A 12,026-nucleotide genomic window follows, 5' to 3' on the forward strand; every position below is an offset into this window, starting at 1 on the left:
TTCTGTCCCGAGCTCCATCCCCAAGGACGCGCGCGGGGCGGCGAGGCGAGGAGAGGCAGACTCCTCGACCTCCGCCGCGAGGGCCGGGGCGGAGTCCCCACCTCTGTGGCCGGGCGAGGGGCGTGGGGCAGGCGGTGCACGCGTCGGCCGGCCGCGGGGGCTTAGGTGTGTGTGTGTCTTAAAATCTCCGAGCGCCGCCTGCCAAGCTGTTTACGTGCCTCTCCCAGCAGGACTGAGTAAATGCAGTCCTTTGACGCAAAACCAATCAGCCCTTTCCCCAGCGGCAGCGGCAAAACCCAGAAAACTGGGGGTGGGGACCGTGTGGGAGGGAGCTGCAGAAGAAATCGTGACACTTTCTCATTTCTCTCTCCTCTCTCTCTCTCTCCCTCCCCTTTCCCGCGCCTCAGAGAAGTGGGGGGGGGGGGGGGGGGGAGGCAGGCGGGACGGCCAAGGGAGGCGCAATCCCGGCGTCCAGGGCTCTCCAGAGAGCAGCCGCCTGTCCAAGAGGCGCGAACAAGATGCACTTTTCGTTTTCTTTTGTCCTGCAGAGGCTGCCCGGCCCTCCCCGGCCCCGCACTCGAAAATCCGGGTGCTTCTGGGTCTCTCCCACACAGTCCTTCCAGTAACGCGGGGGGAAAGAAGGAGGGGAGCGGGAGCGGCCCCGGCCGTCTCGGGCGCGCCCAAGCCGGGCAGGCGCCGCCGGGAGCGCGCGGGCGGGAGAGCGCACCGTCGCGCCCTCGCCGCCCCCGCCCTGCCGGTCCCCGGCCCTTTCCTTTCTTGTGGGTTCCCGTAAAGCCCAGCAGCCCCGAGAAGTCTGCAGAGCATCACGGAATCTGTGCTGATGCAAGTCGCTAGCCTCCCTTGGCTGCGCCCCGGCGTGCCTCCGAGCGCTTTGATCCCGGCCTTCCCCTGCTCCAGAGCTCCTGCTGCCTTCTGCAGCCTGCCCTCACCTTTCAGGCCTCCGCGGGCCAGACACACAGAGCCGAGCCCTGGTGCGGAGGGCACTGACCGGCGCTGGTCTGGCCAGACCTCCAGTTCAGCTTCCAAGCCCACTGCTCCCTCCGTGGGGATCAGTGCAGGATCACCCAGTGCGAAAGGGTCCTCTGGCTCCCGGGAGTAACATAACTACGGGGAGCAGAGGCCAGCCTTACTGAGAGCTTACCGAGAGGCACCAGGCTGAACACTACTGGGAGTGGCTCACACAGTCCTCCCAACAAACCTTTGAGGTGAGTATTATTCCTGGTCAAAGGTCAAGAAAGTGAGGTGAAGGAATTTGTCCAGGAGAATTGATTAGTGGGCTAGTGATCGGGTTGGAAGAGCAGCTGGGCCTCTATGACACTGCAGGACCCGCCTCCTACTGCAGCCTTTGTTTCTCTTACTGGTCCCCAGCAAGCATGGACCTCATCCGGTTGGTCCATGGCTTTGTCATACACCCAATTCTCTGCTGAATAAATAGCCTCGCACCTCACTCAGCCCAAGGAAAGCTCACATCAAGGGAAGGGGTGAGGGGCAGGAAGCTGGGTGGGGAGAACAGTGCCCTCTCATTTTTGTCTCTGGATCTCTGGGGCCTCCCTGCCTGCATTTGCCAGCTTTCTCCTTTGTCCCGCCAGCCCAACGTGTGGCTCCCGACTAGAATCCCAGGATGGCTGCCTCCCATGGGCTGGGCTGGCCCACACATCTGAGGGCTGGGTAATTCATGAAGCCCTTTCGCGGATGTGGCCTCACTTGTCCTCACAACACCCTGACCAGTTGAGGTGACTCGGGATTGCCAAAGAGGAGGCCGGGGAGCAGAGTGGCAAGGCAGCCTACTCCAGGTTTCCCAGCCTGTGGGTGTCAGAGCCTGAACTCAGACCCAACGCCCCTGACTTTACGTGCAGGTTACCCGTGTTCCCAGCCTGGACGGGTCAGAAGCAAACTCTTAATGGTCCACAGCCCTCCTCTACCCACCACACCTGAGCGAACCTGCCCTCCTTTCTCTATAGTAAGCCGTACACTTTGATGATGTTTTAACATTTCTGAAAGCCGGGCACCCCTGATAATCAATGACTATTTAATATGGAAGTGGTTCTCTTTGTCCGAAAACCTCTGAATCCGTCAGGAGTCCATCAGGAAACAGACTTCAACCCTGTGGTTCAAAGGGGGAGGCTTTGATGGAGAAACTCCAGACAGAGGTGCAGACGGGACTAAGACAGCACAAGGATCTTGTGACACCCAGAGCCTAGCAGCAGCTGGAAACTGTGACCCAGGGGAGAACACAGTGATGTTAGCACCTTGTGTGCACTGGGGCCATGAACGAGGACCAGGCAGCAGGAGGGAAAGGCAACCACTGCCAGGGAGAGAGCTGAAGGGGCTGGTGAAGGGATGCCAGGCCCATCCCTCCCACCTCCTCTCCCATCTCTGGTCAAAGGCAGTCCAGGGAGGTCAGCCTCTCAGGGCACAGAGAAGGGCAAGGGAGGGTGTGGACAGTGGATCTGGTGGGGGTGGGGAAGGCACACCCTCAGCAAATGGGAGATAACCAGCGTAGATGCTATTAAACCCCCATGTATCTTCTCATGGCGGCATTTCGGGATGGGGAAATACAGTCAATCAGTGAGTCTCACACCTCATCCCGGTGGGGGCGGCATCAAAACAACCTGCACGGCTTTCTCAGACTGCACCTCCCCTCCCTTTAAACGGCACGGATACACCCAGGCACTAATCCGGGGGCAATGGGTTGCATCCCTCCGGTGTGGGGAGCAGAAAAAAGAGAGATGCTGATCAAGAGAGATGCACATCTGGGGGACACAGCTGGGGGAAGAAGCAGGGCTCCCTCCCTCCCCTGTGGCCTTCCTCAGCCTCGTCTAAATCCCCAGGGGGGCCCTCCCAGCTGAAGTGTTCTGAGACGTGGCATGTCCCTCTGCCCACCATGATTCCCATTGCTCGTATGGGATATACACCAATGAGATGAAAACGGGCCGTCAAGATACTATTGCTCTAGAGGCAGTCGTCATGGTAATATCAAACCGAGTGATCTGCATCTAGCTGGTGGTTCCACGGGTATGAATTCTAAAAATCCATCAAGCTCGCCCCTCAGATGAGGGCCCCTTATTTACTTGTACTGTGTGTTACCTTCCATTAGGAAACAACAACGAAAGCCATTTAGTCCCCTTAGATTACATTCAGAATTATATTGGAGTTTGTGCAACACTTCTCAGAAAGCATATATGCAAATGAGGCCTTTCTGGCCACCAGCTCACAGCTCTGCAGACTGAGTAGTCACTGCCCTAGAAAGACTCAGGCAGGAACAGGGTAGTTCCTGTGTGTGTGTGTGTGTGTGTGTGTGTGTGTGTGTGTGTCAAGCCGGATACATTTCAGAGATAAAGAGACTAGTGCTATTATTCAGAAATATCTTTATGAGTCAGAACAGAAGTTACCCCTGGCAGGAATGCTTTTTGGGTCCATAGAGGAGGAAGACAGCTTTCTTGCTTCCCCTCTGGGTTTAAGATCTGCACAGAAGAGGCAGCTCAGCTCTGGGTTGAGCTTCAAGTTGGAAACAGGTCCCAGGGCGGCCCTGCTATGGCTGTCTGCGTGAGCAGGGCGATGCCTGTTGACATCTCCAGAACTCGGCCTCCTCATCTGCCACCAAGAGGATGGGCTGAACCTAGGGCTTGTCATGGGGCCAGGGAGGCACAGACGTCCTAGAGGGGGAAACTCTTTCCCACTAGTCCTCCACTCAGGATGGGTCTCCTGCCAGCCATCTTCAAGCCCCACTTAGAAACACATCTCTCTCACCCTCCTATTCTGAGGATCTGAGGACCTGACAGTCCAGGGAGAAAGGCTATTCAGGCCTGGAGTGAGCTTTCCCCCTCCTGCTCCATGGCCAGGCCAGAGGCGCCAGGTAGATTCTGCCCACTTCTAATCTGGTCAACCAGGACCATGCCCGACTGTCACAGCCACCCATCAGCCTCGCCCCAGGATTTGTCCGAGCACTTACAGGGGGAGGGAGAGCATAAGAGAAGCCTGAAGTCTGAATGTGCCCTGCCCTCAGGCAGCTTACCATCCTGCTGGGAAGAATAAAGGGTAGCACACAAAATAGTGGGGGCATGAAGCAATTAACAATGAGGACACCCATAAAAAACCTTTTATAGGGCTTCCCTTGCACCAGACAGTGTTTTAATTGAGTCATACACATTAACTCAGTTAATATTCACAACAACTTTATGAGGTTGTTACGATTATTACCCCCACTCAATAGATGAACATTGAAGTCAGGAGAGGTAAACTCACCCAAGGTAGCACAGCAAAAAAAATAAAATAAAATAGAGCTGGGATTCAAACATGCACTCAGGCCCCAGACTCTTGGTATAGAAGGTGTTAACAAATCTTCCTGATAGCATGACATCAAACCATTACAAACCATGTCTACACACACAGACACATCACCTGCACAGGGGTTCATCTGACCTTCCCAACAGCCTATGCAGTAGCCAGAGCTCCCATGAGTGGCCTTATTTTCCAGACAAAGAAACTGAGATTCAGGTTAGGTTAAGTCCTGGGCTCCAGGTCAAACCAACCTTGCATGCAGAGCACGGTGTACCCAGGTCTCCCACTTGCCAGTCCTTTCGCTTTTCTTCTCTGCTGATTCTCTGTCTTTTGGCTGGCCCGTCAGCCATCCCCCTTCCGGTAAGAGCGCCCTGATTTTATTTTGGGGAACCTCCGCTTTCCCATTCCATGTGCCATGGGCTGACCCTACCCTTAAGCCCTAGGGATGGACACAGGAACACATGATCCGGTGCTGGCCAGACAGGACACCCACTTCCCTGGCGGCTGTTACTGATTGGTTCAGGATTGTACCGGTGACCCAAGCCTGGCCTCTGAGAGGCAGACCTAAGGCTTTGGCTGAAACCCTTGGGAAAGAACACTCTCCTTTTCAAATGAGAGACCACCTCTTAGCTACTATTCGAGGAGCGGCTACGAGGAGGAAAGCCATCCCAGAAGGAATCAGGGCCCAGCGATGGAGAACAAGAAGTCTCTAAGGGACCCCATGGTGCCTACCGTGGTTCTGTTCCTGAACGCTCCATTATATGGCAAGAACTTCCTTTTTCTTTTCAAGCCAGTTGGAGTTGAGTATCAGTCACCTACACCTAAAAGAGCCTTAACTGATGTGCCCTGAGCACATAAAGAGCACCTACTGTTGGCTCTGACTATTTGCTCGAGGTTTCAACAGCAACAGCAAAGACCAGTACGGAAGTGTCTGTCTTTAAATTTGGAACCTGGTGAAGGAGGAAGAAAATTCTCCAGTAACTTTCAAACAAGTCAGAACACAATAAAGGCCACAAGGCAGCTGCCAGGGTTCCCCGGTTGATGCCGACGGTAAGAACATACCAGACGGGACACATCAGAAAAGGCCTCGTAAATGTGGTGGCAGTGACACCGGCCTTGGGAGTCCCATGGGATGTTGACAGGGGAAGGTGGGGGAGGTTGCAGAGCAGACAGCATTAAGGAAGAGTCCAAGTTCAGGAAAATATACAAATTCGGGGCAAGAAGAAACTGATGGGCTTGACTGAGGGCAGGGGAATGGTCTCAGGTTTATAGCGGGGGCGGGGGCGGGAGGGGGAGGAGGGGATGGCCCTGAGCTGTCTCCAAATCTCTGAAGGCATCCCCTTCGGAAGAAGAGGGAGGCTTAGGTGGTCCGGACGCTGGTGTCGAGGGAGCTGAAGTGACCTCAGCTCCAGGAAGGCAAGAAACGCTGCCTGAAAATACCACGGAAAGTCCAAACAGAGGCAGTGGTGAGAGGGAGAGCAATCTAAAGCAAATATGACTCCTCCATTGATGATTTCTTAAGAAGAGAGGACATGATCTGAACTATGCACATAAGCCTGAGATTTCCCAATGACTCTGAATTCTGTCCTTGGGGCAAGACTCGCTGCCCCCCCCCCCCCCCCCCCGCCCCGCACCCATATAATGGGCTGCAGCCTAAATCTGAAAAATCTAGCTTTAAGCTGATCACCCTGATGGCAGGTAGAGGATGGGAGACTGAGAGGAGAGGTTGGGGGTGGGGGGTGGGGGGAAACCTCAGGTGTCAGGGATGGGAAGAGCCCAAGTTTAATGCTCACACTCAGGCAGTTCCTCTCACTCCAGCTGTCTGGGGTGTGCTCAGATGGGAAGGACAGACCTCAGAGACTCAGCCAGACACTCCAAGTATGAGACATCTCAAGTGGGGCCAGGTGCCACCAGCATCCCAACTGAGCACCCTCTGGGTGTCAGCACACCCCACCCTGGCACCCCATGGATCAGCTGCTGTGGGTCACTAGGCACATGGGCTGCCACATGGGACTTGTACCCCTACCCCCATGCTTTTAGAGACACAGAGAGCCTGGGTGTGGTGGCTGCCTGGGGCACAGAAGCTCTTAGAAGGAAGGTAAGGAAGGAAGGGAGGGAGGGGAGGAGGGAGGGAGGAAGGATGGAAGGAAAGGAGGAGGGAGGGAAGGACTCCACTTGTCTTTTGAGGCAGCTATGATGTTTCCAGAAATAGCCCTAAGTTTGTAGGCAAAAGATGGAGGGTTTGATTCCTGGGTCTGCCACTCGGAGCTGCAAAATCTTGACTAAGTCACTTCATCTCTATACACTTGATTCATTCGTTTGCAAAGAGGAATGGAGCATGCTGATCTGGGCCCAGCGCGATGACCAGAAAGGGCCACGGGCTTAGTTCAAAGAGGCCCAGGTCCAATCCTGGTTCCGCTGCTGAGAGCCCAGGGACGCTGGGCGGTTACTGGATCCCTCTGAGCCTCCCTCTGCTCCCTGTGAGGCCCGGGGAGGATTATGCCCGTACGCACTCACTTATCTAAAGGTCCGTGCAGCATCTATTTGTCTATCGTCTGCCCCATTCCCATAAGCACTCTGTAGTTGTGGGCAGCGTGCGGTGACACAGGTGGGAAGGTCTGGCCTGGGCTCCTGCTGGTGCCCTGCACGCCCTCCTTGCTGCCTCCCAGGCTGTGGTGAGGCTCAGTGGAATCATGTTTCTGCAGATGTCTCACAAACTAGGAAATTCCATGCACACGAGAGCTAGAGAAAGTGGGGAAGAAAGGGCGGGTTCGGGGAGCTGAGGCAGGAACGGACGGCCAGCCACCTTCCAGAGGAAGAGCTGGGGTTCCTGGAGCTCTGAGATCTGCCACCACTGGCCAAGGGCCCGTATGCTTAAAGCATAAAGCAGCTCCACGAAGAGCCGGGGCTACAGCGTCCTGTCTTGTCAGAGCTGGAAGGAACACGAGAGATCATTTGTTTCAACCCCCATTATACAGATGTGGAAACTGAGGCTCAGAGAGGGAGACCGGCTTGCCTCGGGTCAACCACGGTGCAGAGGCAGAGCTGGACCAGACGCCAGATTCCTGCTTTCAAGTGCAGGGCACCATTGCCACGGCCCCCTGAACCCCCGAGCCGGGCACAGTCCCCTCACTCTGGGCTGGGACACCCTGCGGCAGGGCTGTAAGAACCTCACTTCCCACGGTGAGTTCTGGGAGCTCCAGGCAGGAAGGTTTGACCTTCCCCAGGTAAGGGTGCCTGGGGCCCCACCCTGGGTGACGTGCCCAGGGGCTCCTGAGCGGTGACCGCAGCCAATGACTGTAGCCCACAGCCAAGAGCAAACACAGAGCTCTATTGTTAGGGACACCGATTATCGCGCTGGGTTGGGCATTGGCTTATTATCACATCTATTTCTTTTCATTAACAGAAAGCAAACATTTCCCCACCCCAATACCTGGAAGGCCACTGCCTGCGCTAGAGGATGGTGATGGCTCTCGAGGCTGGGAGGGGAGCTGATCCTGCCTACTTACATGGCCCTTCCTTCAGATCCAACTCAGGCGAGGAGAGGAGAGACTCGGGTCAGATGCAGGGAGAACTGCCCACACCATCAGGAGCCGGGTGCGTTACTAAATGACCACGAAAGCTGTGGGTGGGATTGGGAGCCAGACAGGGCTGGTCCTGCAACTCGCTTTGCTTCTTGACGTTTGGCAAGACATTTCACCTCCCTGTGCTTCAGTGCGTGTGCCTGCAAGATGTTCGAGGCTGTGAGGGTTAAATAATGCCAGTGTGAACTGGCGCCCTATGCTAAACAGCCTGGACGCGTATCTGAGAGCTCGGTGAGCCGGCATTGCCCACGAAGCCCAGGTCACGAGTGTTGTGAGCGTGGACCTGAGCTGGGCTGCCCTTCGGGGGCTCTTACAGACGGAAGATAGTAGCCCAGGCATCGTCTCCCATGGGGACAGGGCAATAAACTTGGTGGCCTCTTCAGTTCACTCTATTCTTTTTTTAAAATGTATTTTATTGATTTTTTACAGAGAGGAAGGGAGAGAGATAGAGAGTTAGAAACATTGATGAGAGAGAGAGACATCGATCAGCTGCCTCCTGCACACTCCCTACTGGGGATGTGCCTGCAACCAAGGTACATGCCCCTGACCGGAATCGAACCTGGGACCTTTCAGTCCGCAGGCTGACGCTGTATCCACTGAGCCAAACCGGTTTCGACTCTATTCTTTATTATTTTTTTTTTTTTTTAGTTAAGGTATTACAAATGTGTCCTCATCCCCCCCCTTAACCCCCAACCTCCCCCCCACACACAAACTCATGCTCCCATCCCCCTGTTGTCCATGTCCATTGGGGCTCTATTCTTTTTATTTAATGTTCATTTCAAGGTTCCAGTCTTTCTCTTGGTCCCAGGGATGGAGCCCCCACCCCCACCCCCACCTGGAATCACCCTCAGGCTTTGCCCGGGGGACACACCTTCATCTCTTCTTCTCCCACCAGCACAGTCTTTCCCTTGGCAGGTCCAGGTAGGTATTCTTCTTGCTCCCATTTCTTAAGATCCAACCTCTATGAGATCCAACACGCCCTCCCCCCAGCAAAGGTAGGAGGTTTAGTTGGAAGCTTCAGCAGAAACTTCTGGAAGAGCCAGACCCAGAGGTAGTGTTGCCTGATGCAGGAGGGCTCAGCAGATAGAGTCTGAGGTCAAGGTGAGGTCTGGATCCCAGTGGGCACGGCGGGGCAGAGCCGCGGAAATGCTCCTTCCTCCCCAGGCTCCTGGGAGGAGGCCCTGGCCCACAGCCACGCCCTGGCTGTCTGCGGCTTCGGACGGCCTTCTCATGTTCCAGATTTTTGACTCCCATCCTGTAATGGATCATTTGTTACCTCCAACACAATGCTTAGCAACAAGCAGGGCTGAGCACCCAACACTCTGCACTCCACTGTTTGGTTTGACCTCAGCAGATCGTGAAAGCTGCAAAGACCCCCAGCACCACAGAGACCACGCTCTCCAAGGCCGCACCGACGTTCTGGGGGCTGAGGAAAGAAGGTGGCAGTCAGTGAAAGGATGGTGTGTTCGTTGTTTGGAAAATACTGACTTAAGGAGGTCCCTTTACTCAGGACCTCCCAGAGCGTTCCATAAGCCAGCGCAAATTGTGAATATTCAGGATGCGCGTCCCAAAAGCGTCCCATGGAAACAGTAACTCAGCCGGCCCTCTGGCATTCAGGTAGGGAAACCGAGGCACAAGGTCCTGGGGACGGAGCCACCAGAGAGTGAAGGTCTCCTGGCCCCAAGGTCGGTTCACCATCCTGATGTCGGGACGAAGCTGCCTCATCCTTTTTCTGGTTTTATAGTCGAGGGCAGAGGGTAGCGGGGATTGTTTATTTATTTGCACGTATTGCATGTGCTCCGCAGGCCGGCCAGATCCAGGGCCAGTGGGCAGAGCTTCCTTCCGGGTGGAATTTCAGCTCCACCCCAGTACGAACTTTTAAAATAATGAGACCTGTCTGGACGTGAACTGGGCCAACGCATGACGTAGTAGCTCCCCACCCGGAGGTGTCTGAGCCACGGCTGGCTGACCACTGGGAAGAGATATGTCCACGTCCAATCCCCCAGGCCCCGTGGATGGATGTGATCTTTTTTGGAAAAAGGGTCTTTGCAGATGCAATGAAGTTCAGGATCTCGACGTGAGGTCCTCCTCGGCTATCTGGGGGGACCCTGCGTTCACTGACCAGCGTCCTTATGAGAGTGAGGCCAAGAAGCTCAGACCCACAGAGAGGGCGAGGCGAAGGCCCAGGCAGGGGTTGCAGCGATGGGGCTAGGGAACGCCGCGGCTGCCAGAAATTGGAGGAGGCCCTGCCGACACACACCTGACGGTGGCCTCCAGGCCTCCAGGGCTGTGCAATACTCCATTTCTGCTAGGTTAGAGCCCCAGGTCTGTGGCCATCTGTCTCGGCCACAGGACACTGACAGAGGTGGGGATGCTGTGGAGGAGGCAAGTGCCGCTGGGTGGGGGCCCCCCTAAGCCCCACTCCCAGTCATCACCCTGGTGCCCCCGGGTTCGGTATTGGAGAGCTGTGCCAGGATTTCCCATCTGTCCCAGGAGGGAGCCATTGAGGTGCCAGACCCAAAGGGAGTCAGTTGAGCGCCCGGGCCCGGGGTGAGCTTCCCATGGCCACCAGCACAGGCACCTCCTCGGACCTCTTTAGCGGGCTGTCCCTCACCGTCCAAGAACCTGCAGCAGCTTCTGGCCTGCGGGGCCAGGCCCGCCTGTTCCCTCGGAGCTACACGCGTGCACTTGTACACGCACCCAGGGGCTCTGTCGCAACAGCCTCTCTGCCCCGAGACAAGCGATGACACGCCCGCCTGCCCGCCTCAGTCCCTGGCAAAGTCGGGCAAACATAAGGCGCAAGGCAAAGGAGGCTGTGAGGCGGGGGCTGTGGTGTGACTCTGAGAGCAACCTGGGAAGACCTGGGCAGGTGGAGGCGGTGAAGTTAGTGCCCCTCACGCTGCCCCTGCCGGTGCCCGCGGCCATTCGCACAGCAAGTGTCAGCTGTCGTGTCCCTAAAGCCAGGTGCCCCGACCGGCGGGCACATCAGAGCTGGCTGCTGCCTTCCTCCTTGGGGTGCAGAGTGAGCTTTGCCCACCTGGGCAAGCCAAGCTGGGCACTGGGCAGGAGCCCTGACCCTGGCACACCTGTGCTGAGGTCTGACTGACTTCCCCGGAGCCCAGCGGCCCTCAGGGACGGGAGGGTTCCCACCTGCCCAGCGCCACTCACAGCAAGACCCCCAGCACCCTCCCAACCCCCAGAGACCCTGCATAGTCTCAGAGGCAGGCGGCCCGTCTCCGCTTCCCAAATTCTCCATGGACCCCAATACCCACCCAACCAGGAGCTCAGGGGGCAGGAACCCGGCATCGTCCCCTTTCCAGGTCAGAACTGGTTGGTAACCGAGCCGGGACCTGTCCGTTTGCTTGCAGGGCTGCTGGCCCCCTGTCCTGGATTGCTGTCTCCCCTCCCTTCACCACCCTAATTTCAGGCTCAACTGTGCGCGTTGAGGGCTTAATTAAACCTTGTCTTGCTCTCAGAAGAGACATTTTCTGCCCCAGGGAGTTGCTACTGTGCTTTTGAGGAGACAGGCCTGAGCAGGCTCCCCGGCGGAGAGCGGCTGGGAGGGCGGGAGCCCAGCCCTCCTGGAAGCTGCCCAGCGGTGGCCGAAGGGCAGCGGGCAGGGCAGGCGGCGCGGGGCCCCAGACTCTGCGTGGAGCCCCAGGCACCCAGGGGCCTCCCTGCCGCCGCCGCTGCGTGCCTCCCCAACCATCGCAGGTCAGGCGGTCCAGGTCACACTGTTCCCGTGCCCGCCCTGCCCCGCCCGCCCAGCCGGCAGCAGCCTCCAGCACCTCCGCCCACTGCTGGCCACACCCTGGACTCACCACCCGAGACTCCCCGAAGGGCCTCAGAAGGAGGAAAAGGCTGCCGTGAGAGGACTCTGGGAACAGGCCCCAGCCCCTGGCACAGCCTGCCCTGCCCTGGCTCCGGGGACGGGGACCTGCTGGAGGCTTGGGATGCCCTTCACTACCTGTGTGTCCTTGAGCCGATTAGTTCATCTTTCTGAGCCTCAGTTTTCTCATCTGTAAACTGGGAGTGCTAATCCACCTCTGCCACCGGCGTGGAAGGGCATCCAAGAGACAGCATAGGAGAGAGAACACGTGGCTAACTGAGGCAAAAGGCTATGACATGTTAGACACCATT

This window comes from Myotis daubentonii, chromosome 12 (assembly GCF_963259705.1).
Source record: "Myotis daubentonii chromosome 12, mMyoDau2.1, whole genome shotgun sequence".
NCBI lineage: Eukaryota > Metazoa > Chordata > Mammalia > Chiroptera > Vespertilionidae > Myotis > Myotis daubentonii.